Below are 17,384 nucleotides of genomic sequence, written 5' to 3' on the forward strand. Positions count from 1 at the left end.
TATAAACAAAAATAGTCTTCAACACACTTAGTAATCATCATCATAAACATTATTTTAAAAAGATTAAAAATATTTATATTTATTCATTAATTTACTACTATATTTATTTATCCATTCCGTAATTAAATACTAAATCAGAATATCCCAAAAGGTGTATTTTAGGCCTAATAAGTTTCCTAAGTATGTCACGCAGTATTTTTTTTCCATAAATAAAGAGCAAATGCTGCATAACTCGATACAGTTGCAGCCAATCAGAACATATCTGGTGTTTATTATACAGTTTTGTGATGTGGGATTTTGGACCAATGAGATTTCATTGTAGGCAGAGCTAACCACCACAACACAATATAAAGTTATAAACTGCTCAAACTATTTGGCAGGCACACCTGTATGAGAAAAATATTAATATTATTATTATTATTATTATTATTATAAAACAACTGTTACTATTATTAGACATATTTTAAATAATATTAATAATATTTACAATATTTTTAAAAGTATTACTAATAACAATAGCTATAACATTAATAATTATACTTTTGTTAATAAAAATAAAATAGTTATTGTTATAATAATCATAATAACAACTGCAGTAGCTATTATTATTATTATAAAAACAAAAGTTACTATTATTATAAATATTTTTAAATAATATGAATAATAATATTTACAATCTTTTAAAAAATACTAATAACAATAGCTATAACAATAATTATTATACTTTTGTTAATAACAATAAAATAGTTATTGTTATAATAATTATAATAACAACTGCAGTAGCTATTATTATTATTATTATTATTATTATTTTGTCTCAAGTATGCCAAGTGAAAATATACTGGTTGTTTTGTCGCTGCAAACCGCTGTTGATACAAACACCCCTTTAGTCTAATTATAATTAGCTTAAATTAAGAACAACAGATGTGAAAGGGAAGACCCTCTAAGGGATAAATACACAAGGTTATGCGATTGTCTTCATATTTGCGTCTCCGCCATACACAATGTGAACAAAATCCAATCCCACATGCGTACGTTCAGCCTAAAAGCGTTTACCGAGAATTCAAACAGGATTTTTAGTTGTAAAACACTCTTTGGCAGGCACACCTGTATGTCGACTGAATTTTGGATGCGGTTGCCTGGCAGGCTGCCATCGCAGACGGCAAACTGACTCTCTGTACGTCCCTCTCAAGGGGAATAGTGGATTCTCTGCCGGGCTGACATATGCAGATTAACTCGTTGAGCTCCAGCGCACAAACCCCAGATCTGTCAATCATTCGCCCTGATTAATGCGCAGCATTTGAGACGTAACATCGCTCCGTGTCTTCCTCTGCCAGGTCAGGCTCTGAGTGACGGCCAATGGCACATGGTGTCCATTAGTGTGGGAGGTTTCCAGGTTTCCCTCTCGGTGGATGACGAGCCACCGTCCACCATGCAGCTGAAGGACATCACACAGCCTGGGAGGAGCGTGCTAATTGGAGGTAGTGTGCTAGTGCATTTAAACAAACAAACTAAGCCTTTAGTTTTACAATTAAAAGCATTGATACATACAACAGAATTGTGTGGGCTGTAATTACAAAATCCACTTCTTTTGGTTCTTTATCCTGCAAGCTTTATCATGGATTACTGGATACCTAATTGTGAAGACTACACACATTTCACCCCAAAATGAAAAGAAAGGAAAATGAAATGATATTATGCAAAAGTGAAGACTACAGTATTTTAGGACCAATAAAATATTTTACATTGAGAGATAATTTTCATGAAAATTTAGCCCCAACTGCCAATTCACTTTACCTTAACGCAAAAATTAATACATAAAAAGTGATACATTAGTGCTAAATGATAAAATTAAATTACTGTATTACAATAATGAGGATCAAACTTTCACAAAAGATTGTAATGATCATTCAATTATTGGTTTCAATATATATATTGGTTTTGAGGTGAAATGTGGCTAATATTTCTAAAGAAGTATTTAAAAATTGTACTGATTGTGACTGAAAACACACTTATTATGACTGAAAGAGCTCATATAGTCAAAACATAGTTACACAGGAGATAAATAAACCAAATATATTGACAAAATATAATCAGTGAAAAGATAAAGCTTTACTTTTAGTTTTAACTTTACTGCTTTTAACAACAAAAGAGTAGTTTTTAATTTATATGATTCTGTTTACGTTTTTTACACATAATTATTTTAGGATCAGATTTGGTATTTTAGTATCGGAGATATTTATATAGTTTTGTATTAATATTTTGAATTAGATTTTATTTGTATATTTTATGTTTTATTTTAGATTTCATTGTTTCATTTTAATTGTAGTTAATAGCAATTATTATAATTTAGGTAACTTTTTTGTGTTTTGTTATGCCTTTGTAGTTAATTATTTGTATTTCAGTTTTAGCTTCTTCTTTTAGTACATCAAGTTAAACTATTGTAAAAAATGTAAAATGCTGCCTTGGCAAGGAGCTGAAATAAGTTTGTTTTTATATTTTATTACAGTTACAGCACTTTTTTTAAGTAACGAAAATTGTGTTTTTGTGGTTTTAGTTTTAGATAACTACAATGGCCCTGGTTACACTGCCATGATTTATCATCTATTATTTCTGTTGTAAATATTTTTTAACAGGTTGCCCATCAGTATTAACCAATCAGGGTTGCCGGAATCCGACACTGGCCTATCAAGGCTGCATGCGCTCTGTTATCATTAACAACCAGCCAATCAACTTCTACCTGGTGCAGCAAGGCCTGCTGGGAAACTACAGCAAGCTCCAGTTTGACATCTGTGGCATTCGTGACAGGTATGTCTATTAGTCATTCTGTTTGAAATGCTAATGACAAGTAGCTTTTTAAATAAATTATTGCAATTCACTCATTACGAGATAATGAGTGACACAAATAAGCACAGTTTCAAAACAACGTAGCATAGTGGTAAAATCCTTGCCAGTGATTTGCAAGCTAATTAGGATTCACCTTTTTTGCCTGAAACTTCAAATGTGTGAAAATGTTTCACACCTCGCCCAAGAGGATTGATAGTTAATGTGATGTTTATGTGAGTAAAAATCTAACCTCATACAGTTTGTTTAACGATAGTGTATTCTGCGTGAGTGCAAAAGCCGTGGGCAAAGTTTAAAATTGCAGCATCAGACAAGGACACAACCTTTGTAACACGTTTGTTCGGTGTTTTAACAGAGTGAAAACAATTAGAAGTAATTAGCAAGCTGGGAAACCTGAGATCAGAATTTAAAAGGGAAAACTGCTTTAAAAAGTACTATTTGAAGATGTTTTTGGGCAATGCCTTGCTGTTCTGCACACGTGTGTTCTCATTGAGCAAATGACACCAAAGTACTCTACACTGTTGCTTGCACTGTGAGTGAATAATGACAGATTTAAATGAATAGAGGGAATGAGCAGATGAGACAGTTCCTCCATTATCCTCCATCCCTTAGCATCCTGGCCTGTTTTCCATGGTCTACTTTATGGCACACACAAGCGGGGGATAAACAGCGAGGAATAAATATGAGGCAGAATGGCAGAGAAAGAGAGAAAATGCTAGGCAGGTGAGGATAAGAGCGTTTGGATGGTGGGGGAGCCATTCAGGTTACGGTAAGAGCATTAGACAAAGAGAAAGAAAGACAGAAAGAAAAGCTAATGTACCAAAGGATGGAGGGATGGAAAAATAAAGGAAGAGTGAAATAAGGAAATAGCAATGATAAATTGATGAAGGAAAGAATGATGAAATGATGTATAAAAGAAAAATAATGGATTGATGAATTGTTAAAAAATGAGAGAAAAATAAAAGAGAAGGAAATAAAGACTAATTACTAAAGGATGGAGGGATGAAAGAAAAGATGGTGGAAGAAAAGAGGAAATAATGGATGAATTGGTAAAAGAAGGAAGCATGAAAAGATAAAAGGATGGATTAAAGAAAGAAAGAAAGAAAGAAAGAAAGAAAGAAAGAAAGAAAGAAAGAAAGAAAGAAAGAAAGAAAGAAAGAAAGAAAGAAAGAAAGAAAGAAAGAAAGAAAGAGAAATAAAGACTAATATAATAAAGGATGTGATTTCAAAAAGGATGAAAGAAATGGATTAAAGAGAAAGAGAGACTATTGTACTGAAGGATAGAGGGAAGAAAGAAAGATAAAGAAAGAAAGAAAGAAAGAAAGAATATATAGTATATTCGTTTGTTTCAAATATACTAAAGAAAGAAACAAACAAGAAAGAAAGAAAAACTTTCTTTTGTTTGCTTGTTTCTTTCTTTAGTATATTCAAAACAGATATACTTAAGGATGCAATGTCAGAAAGGAAGAAAAGACTAATGTACTGAAGGATGGAGGAAAGAAATAAAGAAAGAAAGAAATAGGATAAATGAATGAAGGATGGATGGATGGATGAAGGGGTTAAGAAGAGGATGAAAGAAAGAAAGAAAAAAGAAATAAAGATAGAAAAAGAAAGGAAAGCTAATGGGACTGAAAGAAAGAAAGAAAGAAAGAAAGAAAGAATAGATTAACTGATTGAGAAGAGAGAAAGAATAAAGAAACAGATAAATGGATGAAGGATGGATGGACGAAGGGGTTAAAAAAGGATGGAAGAAAGGAAAAACGAAAGTATGCAGATAGGTGTATGGATGGAAGAAGGAAGGAAAGAGTAAAAAAATAGCTAGTTAAATTAGGATAAGAGCATTAGACACAGTAATGGTCAAAAAAGGAGAATGCCATCTACCTAGTCAGGTTAGGTTAGAGCATTAGACAAAGAGAAAGATAGTTAGGGGACAAAAGAGAGATAGCCAGGTTTGGAAAAGAACATTACTGAAAGGGAACGCTAGCCAGGGAAAAGGAGAGAGGGGGTGAGATCGTAAATTCTCTGCTGTCAATCTCGTCTCTGCAGGTCTTTCTGGCAACGTACGCCACATTCTTCACCGAGCAAATGCTCAGACCTGGCACCTGGGCAAATGACTGTTGGCAGGGCCGACGTGGGGATGAATTGTGATTTTAGCTCTGCCAACATGCTGTGAACGTTCCAGGGGGGAAAGGCAGTTCCAGGCATGCATCCATGACCCACTCAGGCTGATGTGCCCTTGTCAAACTAAATTTGAAATGCTCTTTTGACCAACCATCACCTCAGAATTAAAACAGGCCAAAATTGTGTTGTGACAAGTTTAATTGTTCACAAGAAAGCAACTTGGCCTTCATGGTAGCAGCTGTTGAATTGCAGCATATGTTGTGAAACATTTACATTTAAGATTTCTTCCCTCTGGCTTAATTTTCTTACTCAGTCTTAGCTACTTTGGGACCTCGATTCAAGATCAAATTCTGACCTTTTAGATCGTAAGAGTACATACTCTCTTATACCGATTGACAGAAAAGTTTGTTGAGTGTTCAGAATATAACATAGGCTAGCTAGCTAATCCTAGTTGTTACTGACAACTTTTTGACACCTAAGAGTGAAATACCCAAAATGATTATGATGGGTTGTTAAGAAGTGCCCAGAATAGGGGCACATTAGGGTGATGGTTAGTTGTGATGGGTTGACGACCAGCATCCAAAGTAGGGGCATGTCAGAAAGAGGGTTATTTCTGATGGGTTGGTGAGTGAGATCCAGACTGGTTGCATGATCATTTGTAATTGATTGGTCATCAGCTCATTGAGTAAGAGGCATGTTGTAATCACGGTCATTTTTGATTGAGTAATCTGCAGCATCCAAAGTAGAGGGATGCCAGAGTAATGGAAAGTTCTGATGGATTGGTAAGCAGCAACCAAAGTAAGGGCAAAGTCCAAAGGAAAGTAAGTATGATGGGTTGATGAGCAGCATACAGAGATAGGGATTCATCTTAGTGATGGTTACGTATAAAGGGTTGCTGAAGATCCGTAGGGAATGTCAGAGTGGTAGTTAATTCTGATGGGTAGGTGAGCAGCATCCAGAATAGGTGCTTGTCATAGTTCTTGTAATTTCTGATCAGTCAGTAAACAGAATCCAGAGTTGGGGCACGTCACCAGAGACCTTCCCGCAGGGGAAGCCTTGAAGGTTAGCTCAAAATGTTGTAGGATCCTGACAGGCAGACAATAGGTAGTTCTGACTGAATGGAATTCATTGGAGGAGTTGCCTCAGTATGCTGAATAAATTCTGATGGGAAAGTGAGCAGCATCCAGAGTAGGGGAAAGTTGTAGTAATGGTTATTGCTAAACATTTGGAGAGCATCCAGAGTAGGAGCATGTGAGGGTGGTATTTAAAGGATTAGTTCACTTCCAGAATAAAAATGTCCTGGTAATTTACACACCCCTATGTCATCCAAGGTATTCATGACTTTCTTTCTTCAGTCGAAAAGAAATTAAGGTTTTTGAGAAAAACATTCCAGGATTTTTCTCCATATAGACTTCAACAGGGACCAATGGGTTGAAGGTCAACATTGCAGTTTAAATGCAGCTTCAAATGACTCTACATGATCCCAGCCAAGGAATAAGGGTCTTATCTTGCAAAATTATCTGTCATCTTTTAAAAGAAAATACAAAATGTTTATACTTTTTAACCACAAATGCTCGTCTTGCACTAGCTCTGCGATCCGCGTCCATGACTTCACGCATTACGTAGTCACATTGGAAAGGTCACGCATGACGTAGGCAAAAGTAATACCGAACTCCATCTGATTTTCTCCTCCAACTTCAAAATCGACCAAAAATGACCAATTGTTTCACTAGATAAGACCTTTTTTCCTCAGCTGGGATCATGTAAAGCCATTTGAAGCTGCGTTGAAACTGCAATTTGGACCTTCAACCCGTTGGTCCCTGTTGAAGTCCACTATATTGAGAAAAATCCTGGAATGTTTCTTCAAAAAACTTAATTTCATTTCGACTGAAGAAAGACAGACATGAACATCTTGGATGACATGTGGGTAAGTGAATTACCAGGACATTTTTATTCTGGAAGTGAACTAATCCTATAATTCTGATGGTTGGGTGAGCAGCATCCAGAATAGGTGCATATTGTAGTGATGGTGATTTCTGATCGGTCAATCGACAGCATCCAGAGTAGGGGCACGTCATCCGAGCCTTTCCCGCAGGGGAATCTTTCAAGGTTACCTCTAAATGGTGTAAAAGGGGTGTAATCTCGACAGGCAGACAAGGTAGTTCAGTTTGAATGAAAGTCATTGGAGAAGATGCCTCAATACACTGAACTGCTTCAGTGTTGAAACAGCTCATCACTTTGTAAATTGACTGCCTTGACAGCATCTTCAATGCATTTGCCCTGACATAGTCATTTTGGTGAAAGTTATATTTAGAACTTGCTACGGAAAATGGGTTGTTCTGAAAGAGAAGTCATGGGAATATTGCGACAGGTAGGATACTTGCCAATCTACAGTCTCCACAAACACTGTGGTCACAATAGCAAACTTTTCCAAAAATGTGTTTGGCAAGAAAGGTCATTTGTCTATTGTCACACAGGACAGCTCACACAGAAGTCACTTTTAAACCAGCTTTAGCTTTCTGTTTGCCTTCACTCCAACTTAAACTGGAATTTTACGTGGAACTTAAAACATGAGGAAATGTTGGGGAAATGTTTTGTCCTCACAGAAAATTCCTGATTTCTATTAAAAAGACTGGATTTCTCCCTCGAAAATTTGCAGAACAACGCTAAATATGACCACTCCCTAAAACTGATGTAATGTGCGCAAGTTATCCATATTGACTCTTATTGATTGTTATGCTTTTTCCAACGACATAGGTTGCCATCTCCTCTTATGTCCTAGTGATGGATGTTGCTAATTCTTAAAGGTTAGACCCAAAGTATTATTGTCATAGGTTGGTTAATTTTGATTGGTTGGTAAGCAGCACCGAGAGTAGGGACACGTCATCTTGCAATGATCCTGAACGCTGTTGACTTATGACTGTCTAGCCAAGCCAAGGACAAAAACATAAAGAATCATTTGAGGGACAAATGAGCCTTCGAGATGCAACATCATTAAGAGCCACATGAAGCTTGTTGAGTACCAAGGCTGTAGAAGATGTGCCTGTTTTCGCTTCAGTAAAGACTATCAGCCGGAGTAAATGAAGATAAGCGAGGCCAGTTGTTGGTTTTGGCTGTCCTCTAGAATAAGTTAGAAAGTCTCGAAAAGGTACATTCCTCTCTGATGGCCTTTGATCACCATCCTAAATCATTTGTGTTGACCTAGACTAGCATGCTTCAGACACTTTCTCCCTGTCTCTAGCCATCTCCTGTTTTTTCCACCGCTTTCGTTGTCTCTTTATCACCCTGTCTAACCTATGGCTAGGCCCGAAGTCCCTGTCCTCGCCAGCTGACTACAGTTTGATACGTCAAGACAGATCAATAGAGATTTGGACAGCAGCCACTGGGCCAAGACACCTCAGCTCCTGCCAACAACCCCCATCCCATTGCCCTGAATAGCGCCTGTGGGGAGGATCTGGTTTGTGGGTTAATATATGTAGCTATCCTTGGTGATTGAGAGGGGTGATGCTACCCACGTTGCCCTGCTCTTCATGAGATGCATAGTAGAAGTAAGCAGAGAATGAAATGAGACTGAGAGAGTGATGGTAATCTTTAATCACACTCGCTCTGGCTGAATGAAGATTCGCACCACAACACTTTAGATATCCTTTAAGTTACCATCCATGGCCTCTTAGATTTTGCTCCTTTTAACCTTTGTACCAATTCAAACGCATTTCAGGGTTTAACAGTCAGGTTTCATCCTGCATTGTTCATTGGTTAGCACTGAGATCAGCCGGCACCGGTGTAGATCGACCTCTGCTGAGTTTCAGAGACGTCCGCAATCTTGCAGCCAGTGCGGCAAGACGGTTGTTATTCCTGTCCTCCCTTCCCTCATCACACTTATTGTGCACGAATCATTGGTTTATTTAAAATGATTTAATGTCGTTGTAATGTTACGCCTCTAAAACAGCTCAAAGTCGTCATTGTTTTGGACTACTGTTATAAGTAATACAGCGTTTCTAAAATCCTGTCAATAGTTAATGCAGTAATATAATGGATGTTGATGTTAATAAGGTTACTTTAATTTTGAGTTGAAAATTAAGCGTTACCATTTGGATACGTCAAGATGTTCTCAAGGGTGACTTATAGCTTCCACAACACAAACTGACAAAATATACAATTTAATATAAAATATACTAACGTATTTTGGGGTTCAAATTCAGTCTGGTTTCATCCTCCACTGTTCATCCGTTAGTGCTGAGATCAGCTCACGCTGGTTTAGAATCGACCTCTGCTGAGTTTCAGACACGGCCGCAATCCTGCGGCCTATGAGGCGAGACGGTTGTCATTTCTCTCCTCCCTTCCCTCATCACACGCTACATGGATACGAGTTATTTCTGCCACAATGGAGTCTGACAGCTGTGTTTTCTTCTTCTTCTCATTATCCTGGTCTTTTGTTCCTTCTCTCTACTCTAAATTGATCAAAGTAGCAATCAAGCATCGTAAGATTCTTTAAAGTTATTTTTTCCGCACCTCAGCAGGTATTAATATTTTGTACAGCATTTGATTAGTGGATTCAATTATTCAGTTTTCTTCTAGTGACATAAACTATTACAATAGTAACACCTTTCAGATTCAACAGTCTGTTTCACCAACAAAGAGGCGCTTCAGAAGAGATCGTCATTTTAGAGCTAAATACATACCCAGATGGTTTTGTTGAATTATATTTTAACAAGGGAGTTCAGTTGTGTTACAGTTTTAATTAGCATTTTTACATGCAGATATTTAGCATATGCTTTGCCTTAAATCACTTGTGTATTATTGTCTTTCGCAATTTAATCAGCGAAGTTTCCTTTCTGAAATTATTTGTTTGTCAATTAGGTTCCAGTTAGTGTTTTTTATGAGTAATGCATCATATGGATAAAGATTGTTTACCTGCTGATGAGAGAGGGATTAAACTAGGGCTGCACAATTAATCAAATTTCTAATCGCGATTACAATTATGGATGCCACAATTACGTAATCGTTCAAAGTGGCAATTAATGGTTCAAAGTCCACTTATGTTATTCTGCATGCTTAAGATGTTTTTTTTTTTCTTTCTACATGTTACCTTAACGGGTTTTCCATTGTTTTAGTTTTAGTGTAACATTATAATACCATTCATATTTTTACTCTTTTTATAATTTAAAGAAGAAACCAACCCAATGTATTTTTGACATTTGAGGCTTAATACTATAGAAAAGCACTAAAGGTTTTTCAGTTTGTTTATTTTCATATAAAAATACAGCATGCAGTTGCATCAAACAATGGTTTAAACATCATTCAATGTAAATTGTGATAATCGTAATTAATAATCGCAATTATGAATTTTGTCATAATCGTGCAGCCCTAGATTAAACAGTAGATACACTTCATCTCATATGCAATTAAAACACAGGATGTCGCATTAAGAACTTATTGATCAAGAGTGGCTAATAGTTGATATATTGCTTGTACCCATTTGACGCATCCCAGCAGAGACAGCAAGAGAAAGTTTGGTTCTTGCCTTCAGATTTAACTCCATCACATTCACAATCTTTCATCACTTGTCCACCATCCTCATCCTTGAGTGCGTGTTCAGTCTGTCGCAAAATTGATGCCTCCTTCGTGAGCTTTCAGCCTCGCTCATCTATTTCCTAATAGTCACTTGTGGTTATTGATTGATGTCACGTCCTTAAATCCCTCAGAGCACAAAATGCATTACCGTTCGGTATTGTACCGATTGTCGCAGTGTGTCGTTTGTGTGATTTGTGTAATTTGAAAATGTATTTTCCACCCTGCTATAAGTACCGTCAAAGTTTGATAAGAAATCTTATTTTTCCTGCAGATGTCTTCCTAACTACTGTGAGCATGATGGGGAATGTTCTCAGTCCTGGAACGCGTTCTTCTGTGACTGTTCGGGAACAGGATACACAGGAGCCACCTGTCATAACTGTGAGTCGACAACAATGATTACAAAAACAACAAATTAAATTGTTTGTTTGTTTTTTTGAGAAAGTAGCTACAAACTCTTTCAGGTTTTTGCATTAAGAATAGGTTTAAACTTACTTTTTAAACCTTTTTACTTTTTAAGTTAATACTCGTTAAAAATGCAAACCAACCAAACGCATTCTCTACAATGCCAAATAAACAGTTTTCCTTCTTTGATGATGCTCAACATGAGCTGATTTGAGGTTTTTGTTGCCGTTTTTCTGGTCAGCCATCTTTGAACCCTCCTGCGAGGCCCACCGGCTCACAGGAAGTGCCTCAGGCTTTTTCTCGATCGATCCTGATGGAAGCGGACCGCTCAAATCCACCGTCGTCTACTGCAACATAACCGGTGAGATCTCTGTGGGATAAAAAACATGAGTGTTAATATGAATACTGCAAGTGTAGGATAAAAACAGGGATGCATACATACTGTACATGCAGTTTTTTCAAGTTGTATGTGTTAAGAAAACATTCATCCTTCAGTGAATGCGATTTCCTGTTCACAGATAAGTTCGAGCTTGCCACTTTATTTTTAAGACCGTTTATGGTATTTTCTAATACTTTTGGTTTGTTTGAAACTCATTGAATATTACAATAAGGTTCAATTCGCTGATGTTAGGTAAAGGGATAGTTCTCCCAAAAGTAAAAACTGTCATGTCGTTCCAAATCTGAATGAATTTCAGTCTTCTGCTGAGCAGAAAAGAAAATATGAAGAAGATATTTTGAAAAATGTGAATAACCAAACTTGTTGACGGTAGCCATTGACTTCCATAGTATTTTTTTCTGGAGTGTGTATTTACACTAAGTGAAAATAGCCTGCATTGTTGGCAGAGGTTATTTACACTAACTCTGTCCACCAGCGTGTGGTTGGGCTTAACAATATTATAAAAAACATTATCAAGCAACACCTTCAGTTGTGTAGATGGTAAAACGCATAGCGCAGTCTTTTTGACGCAATCGACTCGAGTTCGAATCCACCTTTTACCAAACTCGTTCTTCTCCCTTTTCACATCTCATATCACATTGGAAAGGCATTTATTTTCAATAAAAAGGAAGGATATCCTTAAGGATATATTCCTATCCTATAAAGGAAGGAATAATCGAAAAGTTGAAAATAAAGTATCGGGTAAGGTTAGAGGTAGATGTATGGAGGGCTTTATTGTCCCAATAAAGCAGCATCCATTTAATAATTTTAATAAAAATGATAATCTACACTCAATATGTTATTGACCTTGCTATTTAAGGTCATTGCACACTGAGTCAGAAATTTTCGTCCACAATTTTCGCACGTTGAAAAATAAATACGACCTCACGATGTGTCAATCACATTTACACACTGCCTCCGAAACTTTCGTCCGTCATATAAAAATTCGGATCAGGTTCGATTTCCTGCATTTTTGCATCCGTAGCAAGCATTTTGATAGGAAAGGCTGACGAATATGAAAAAAAACTAAAAAATGCATACAAAAATTTTGGACTCGGTGTGCAAGGACCTTTAAACTTAATGCAAATAGCCACTGCCTCAAGGGTGATTTGACTTTCAGCCTCCACGTCCTGGACGAAAAGCTTCCTTAAAAGTGGTTGTCAGAAGTATTTTCTCAGATTATTAACTTTTTTCAGGGTTTTTTAAATATGCAGAGCTGTCGGGTTGTGAAGGCAGTTTTCGGCCAGGGGAAATCTGTTTGAATCCACACCGATGCAAAGTCATTAATCAGAGCTTGAACTTGTCCAATCGCTGATGAATGTTGCGCTGTCTGCCAGGGCTGTCTGGGTCCCAGGGTGCAGAACGACAGGTCTGTCCGGGAGAAAACCGCGGTCGTGCCCGTTTTGCTGGACCGTTATACACGCTGCTGTATTCTGTGAAATATTACTCATCTCCTGCAGAATTGTGATAAAGCGTCGCTCTCTTACACACACATCCGCTGGCTCGGGATCCACTAGAATAAAGTGCCATTGACTTCGGCCAACCTCAATTAGAAATGCCGCATGAAATGTAAATTACTGTGCGCTTGGCATATGCAGACTTAAGTGCCTGCTGGCTGAGAAAACACGACCCCCCGCTGAGGTGTTTGCCGGATAAATGAAAGCTGACGTCAAAGGTGTAGCGAAGATTGGCCTTAAGTCTGGGTTGGAGGAGACTTGCTGCGCGGCTTTATTTTTAAAGCTAATTGAAGTCGCGCTCTTTTCTCATTAAGGTTTGTGTACATTATTATCTGGATTACAGCTCGCTTTTGTGATTGAATGAACCGAGGAGGTATGAAGTACTATGAATTCAGTTTAGTGTGAGATTGGCTTTGATAGTGCAGAAAAAATGGGCGATGTGTTGCTTACTACATGCTGTGCGGTGTATACTACAGTACGCTGACTGCAAAAATAACATTTTCAGTTAGTGTTGAAATACATATGGATTATTTCAGATTTTTGAACAGGATTTTTCGTATTTTCCAGATGATAGGGTTTGGACCGTAGTGAATCACAACAGCACAGAGATGGTGAGGGTTCAAGGGTCGTCGCTTCAGAAGCCCCACGTGATGAAGTTCAACTACAGCGCGTCTCTGGAACAGCTGCGGACGCTTGTGGGCAGGTCTGAACAGTGCAAGCAGGAAGTTGTTTATCTCTGCAGGAAGTCCCGCCTCTTCAACACATGGGGTGGGTATTGAACAACTTCAGCACTGTTGGTTTTTGCCTTATATAATATTATATATTAATATATAAATAATATATTCATCTACATTTATTAATTATGTAAATTTTGATGTGGTTGTTTTATATATGTATACAGGGCCTAAAATGAACACTCGCCAAGCGCCAAATGTGAGTAAAAATCGGCATTGGCGAGTATATGTAACAGTGTCAGTCGCCAGTTGGCGGGTAAAATTTTTACGAAATATAACAAATGCAATGTAGTGAGAACAACAGCCAGTTTTTAAAGAGATTCGCTGTTTCTGACGTAGGCAAATAAAATAATATTTTCCGAAGACCAGATCATCGTGATTAGCTGTTCTGTCATAAGCGACAAGAGCGAATCAAATAATAGGATCCAAACGGACTGATAAGGTCAGAGCAGTGTGATGGCCAGCTTGCCCCAAACACGGTCCTAATAACTTTTACCTGAGAAGATTTTGCTGCTTCATTTCGGAAGATTAACTTTTCACTTCTTTATTCTTCATAACCCGAGAATCTGGCGACACATATCTGGGGTTACGCCGCAGAAACGGTGCAGAGAAGTAGGCTACGTTCGGCTGTACACATACGCTGAGCCGCTTCAGACAGCGCACCAGTAGCGCTTCAACGGACGAAAACACACACAATTATGTCAAAATATGCGGTTTTGGCGAGTTACCTCGTAAACGTAGTCTCAAATGAGTTATAAAGTCTTAAATGACCGTAAAGAGTTTAGAGAAAATAGGAAATGTGTCAGATCCGCGTCATCAGGTTTTAAAGAGACAGCGCTGCTTTTAAAATAAAACCTGCTAAAGTCTGTGATTGATGTAAATCAAAGAACAAAAGAAAAAGAGAAGTCACTCGACTGCTCTAGTTGCTGATTAACTTTTGTAGCTTGAATAAAAATTAATCTGTATAGTTTATGCATATAAAATTTATAGTTTATCTGAAAATTGTTTTAAAATCACTTAATATTTCAAAGCCTATTAAATGTTAAAAATAATGGCTTTCAATTATACTGTAATGTTGAATGGCTATAATTAATAGGTCAAATTGGTGCAAATTGCACCAGCAGGACAAATTAAAAACATTGTAAATATGTTTAGTCATTGTAGTAGTAACATAACTGGCTGTTTTTGCAAAAAGAGTTTCATGGCTGGTTTCTAGCTTAAATCATTATTTTTTTATCAACACTTGAATATAGGTAGGTTTGATAAAAAAATGCATTATTTTGAGCAAAAAATCAAAAACTACATCTGGATAATATTCAGTACGATTATCAAAGCATAAATCCAGTAAATCGCTTCCATCAATTTATGTTGTTTCTACATTAATTTGGAGGTTCAATGTGAAATTGTGACTATAAATATGCGATTAATCATGATTAATTACAGAAAAATGTGATAATTTTTTTCATCGATTGACAGAAAGCACTAATGTTTCCGATTTCAATTTAATTTCTAATTTTATAGGTCCCCCCAGAAAGAGATCGGGACGGCCCCCACCCCCTTGGCCCCCTTCAAATTTTCAGTTCGATAATCTGGCCCTCAAATGAAGCTAATTAAAAAGCCCTGCTCTAATCCATTAACATGGGTGCGGGAAAAAAATGTACCACATACTCACAGCAAACTGAGTATGTGTGAAACAGGCGTAACACGATGGCCTGCTCCGTTTGCCGAAAACATGCAAAGGACAAGAATCTCAACGTTTTTTAGGGACAAAAAACGATAAATGAGTTTCAAAAGAGTTTCATGGCCGGTAAAAACATTTTTTGGCCGGTAAATGTTATCACGTCACCGGCCATTGGCAGGTTTGTCAAAAAATTTGTTTTAGGCCCTGTATGTATATATAATTGTCATTTACATTTTAATTAATGTATCAGATTATTTTATCCAAAGCACCTTTCATATCTACTATTTATTATTATTATTATTATTATTATTATTATTATTGCGCTGGGTTATATTTAACCCAGCATTTTTTAGAGTGTATGTTTATATTATTTATATTATTAAAATAATTTGTTATGTGCTTTTGTCTTTCTATTACTATTTAGATTTAATTTATTTTTAGTTCAATTTTAGTTTTCAAGTATTTTTTTTTTCAGTTAGTCATTTTAGTGACTCAGCTTACTTCTTGTTTTATTTTTTTACTATTTAGGTTTCATTTATTTTTATTTCAGTTTTAGTTTTAGTTTTTATTTCCAGTTAAATTTAGTTTTTCTATTCAGTTAATAATTTTTGTGCTTCAACTTATACTAATGTTAGTTACCAAAGCAACACTTCTACTTTCAATTTAAAGTTTTTAATCCAATATTTATATATTATTTTATTTCAGCTTTATTCCAGTTAAAACCTTGATAATATATAACTGATCATTGCTTAATGTCATAATGTTTAATGACTTATTAATGCAACGGTGAAAGTTATAGTGTTACTTGATCATTGCTGATACTTCGTTCCTATTAAACTCAGTGACTGATCATTGTTCACTACCCGAACAGTTCCTCTGCGTATGTTCCAAGTCCTTCTTCTTGATTAAAACTTCTCAGCTCATTGGATAATTTACCTAAAGTGGAATTTGTTCAGATCTATAATCTGACTTGACCCCAATCTAATTACAATATTAATTGATGGGAAATGGCGACATTTATAAACTAGCCAGTCCTTGAAATTGTTCATCAGTTTGTGTCGGGCACAGAGATATTTGCATAATGAGATCTGAAGTTGGGTCCCGTTTCTTGCGCTCTGGTGGCTGTAGAGCAAAGGAACAACGATTGGCCTGATTTTTCCTGGGGGAATATTGAGTAGAAAGGCTAAACGTGTTGAATAATGGTGGCTGGATCTTGTGGGAATATCTCCATTGACTGGACTCTTTTTCAGATCTGTTAACCTCAGAGGATCAGAGGAATCCAATGACAGTGACAAAAACCTCCAGCTCTTACTTATGTGCAGTTGTCAACTGTATTTTTGAGATTGTCATTATTGTCATTTTTGGCATTTTTTTAAATTAGAAAACTATTATTATTGTTATTATTATTATTATTGGCATTTGGCAAATTACTGTATAACCCTTTTTAAATAAAAAAAAATATTTTTATATTATATTTGCAATTGCTATAATATAATATTATATAATATAATATAATATAATAATTTTTATAATATGAATGTAAAAATAAATTAATTTTAATTTAAATTAAGAATATTACAAATGAAATGAAATAAAATATATTATAAATTATATTAATGTTATTAAGGTTAATTAAGGCTATTTTAATTAAGGTTATTTATTAAATGATTGAATATTTTATAGGATACAATAGCATTAAAATATAAACATTATGTATGCCATATTATTATTATTATTATTATTATTATTATTGTTACCCTTTTTAAATAAAAATGTATTTATTATTAATTTAATATTATTTAAAAAATTGATATAATATTAATAATAATACTAATAATAATTATTATTATTATTACTACTACTACTAATAATAATAATAACAATAATAATAATAATTTTATATCATTATGTAATGTAATTATTAATGTAAAAATAAATGAATTTAAATTAATATATTTTTATATTCACATTGTATTAAATTGATATAAAAATAAACTTAAATTAAAGGTTATTAATTAAATATTATTGAATATTTTATAGGATATAATAGCATAAAATATAAACATTATGTATTCCATGTTGTTGTTGTTGTTGTTGTTATTATTATAACTTTTAAAACTAGATCTAAGAGTAGA

At 35.6% G+C, this 17,384-nt stretch overlaps 1 pseudogene; it reads left to right on the top strand.

Annotated features, from left to right (window-relative positions):
• Positions 1–17,384, top strand: part of LOC107687883 (contactin-associated protein-like 5) — a 98,582-nt pseudogene that overhangs the window by 69,871 nt on the left and 11,327 nt on the right.

This window comes from Sinocyclocheilus anshuiensis, unplaced genomic scaffold, assembly GCF_001515605.1.
Source record: "Sinocyclocheilus anshuiensis isolate Anshui unplaced genomic scaffold, SAMN03320099.WGS_v1.1 scaffold273, whole genome shotgun sequence".
Taxonomy (NCBI): domain Eukaryota; kingdom Metazoa; phylum Chordata; class Actinopteri; order Cypriniformes; family Cyprinidae; genus Sinocyclocheilus; species Sinocyclocheilus anshuiensis.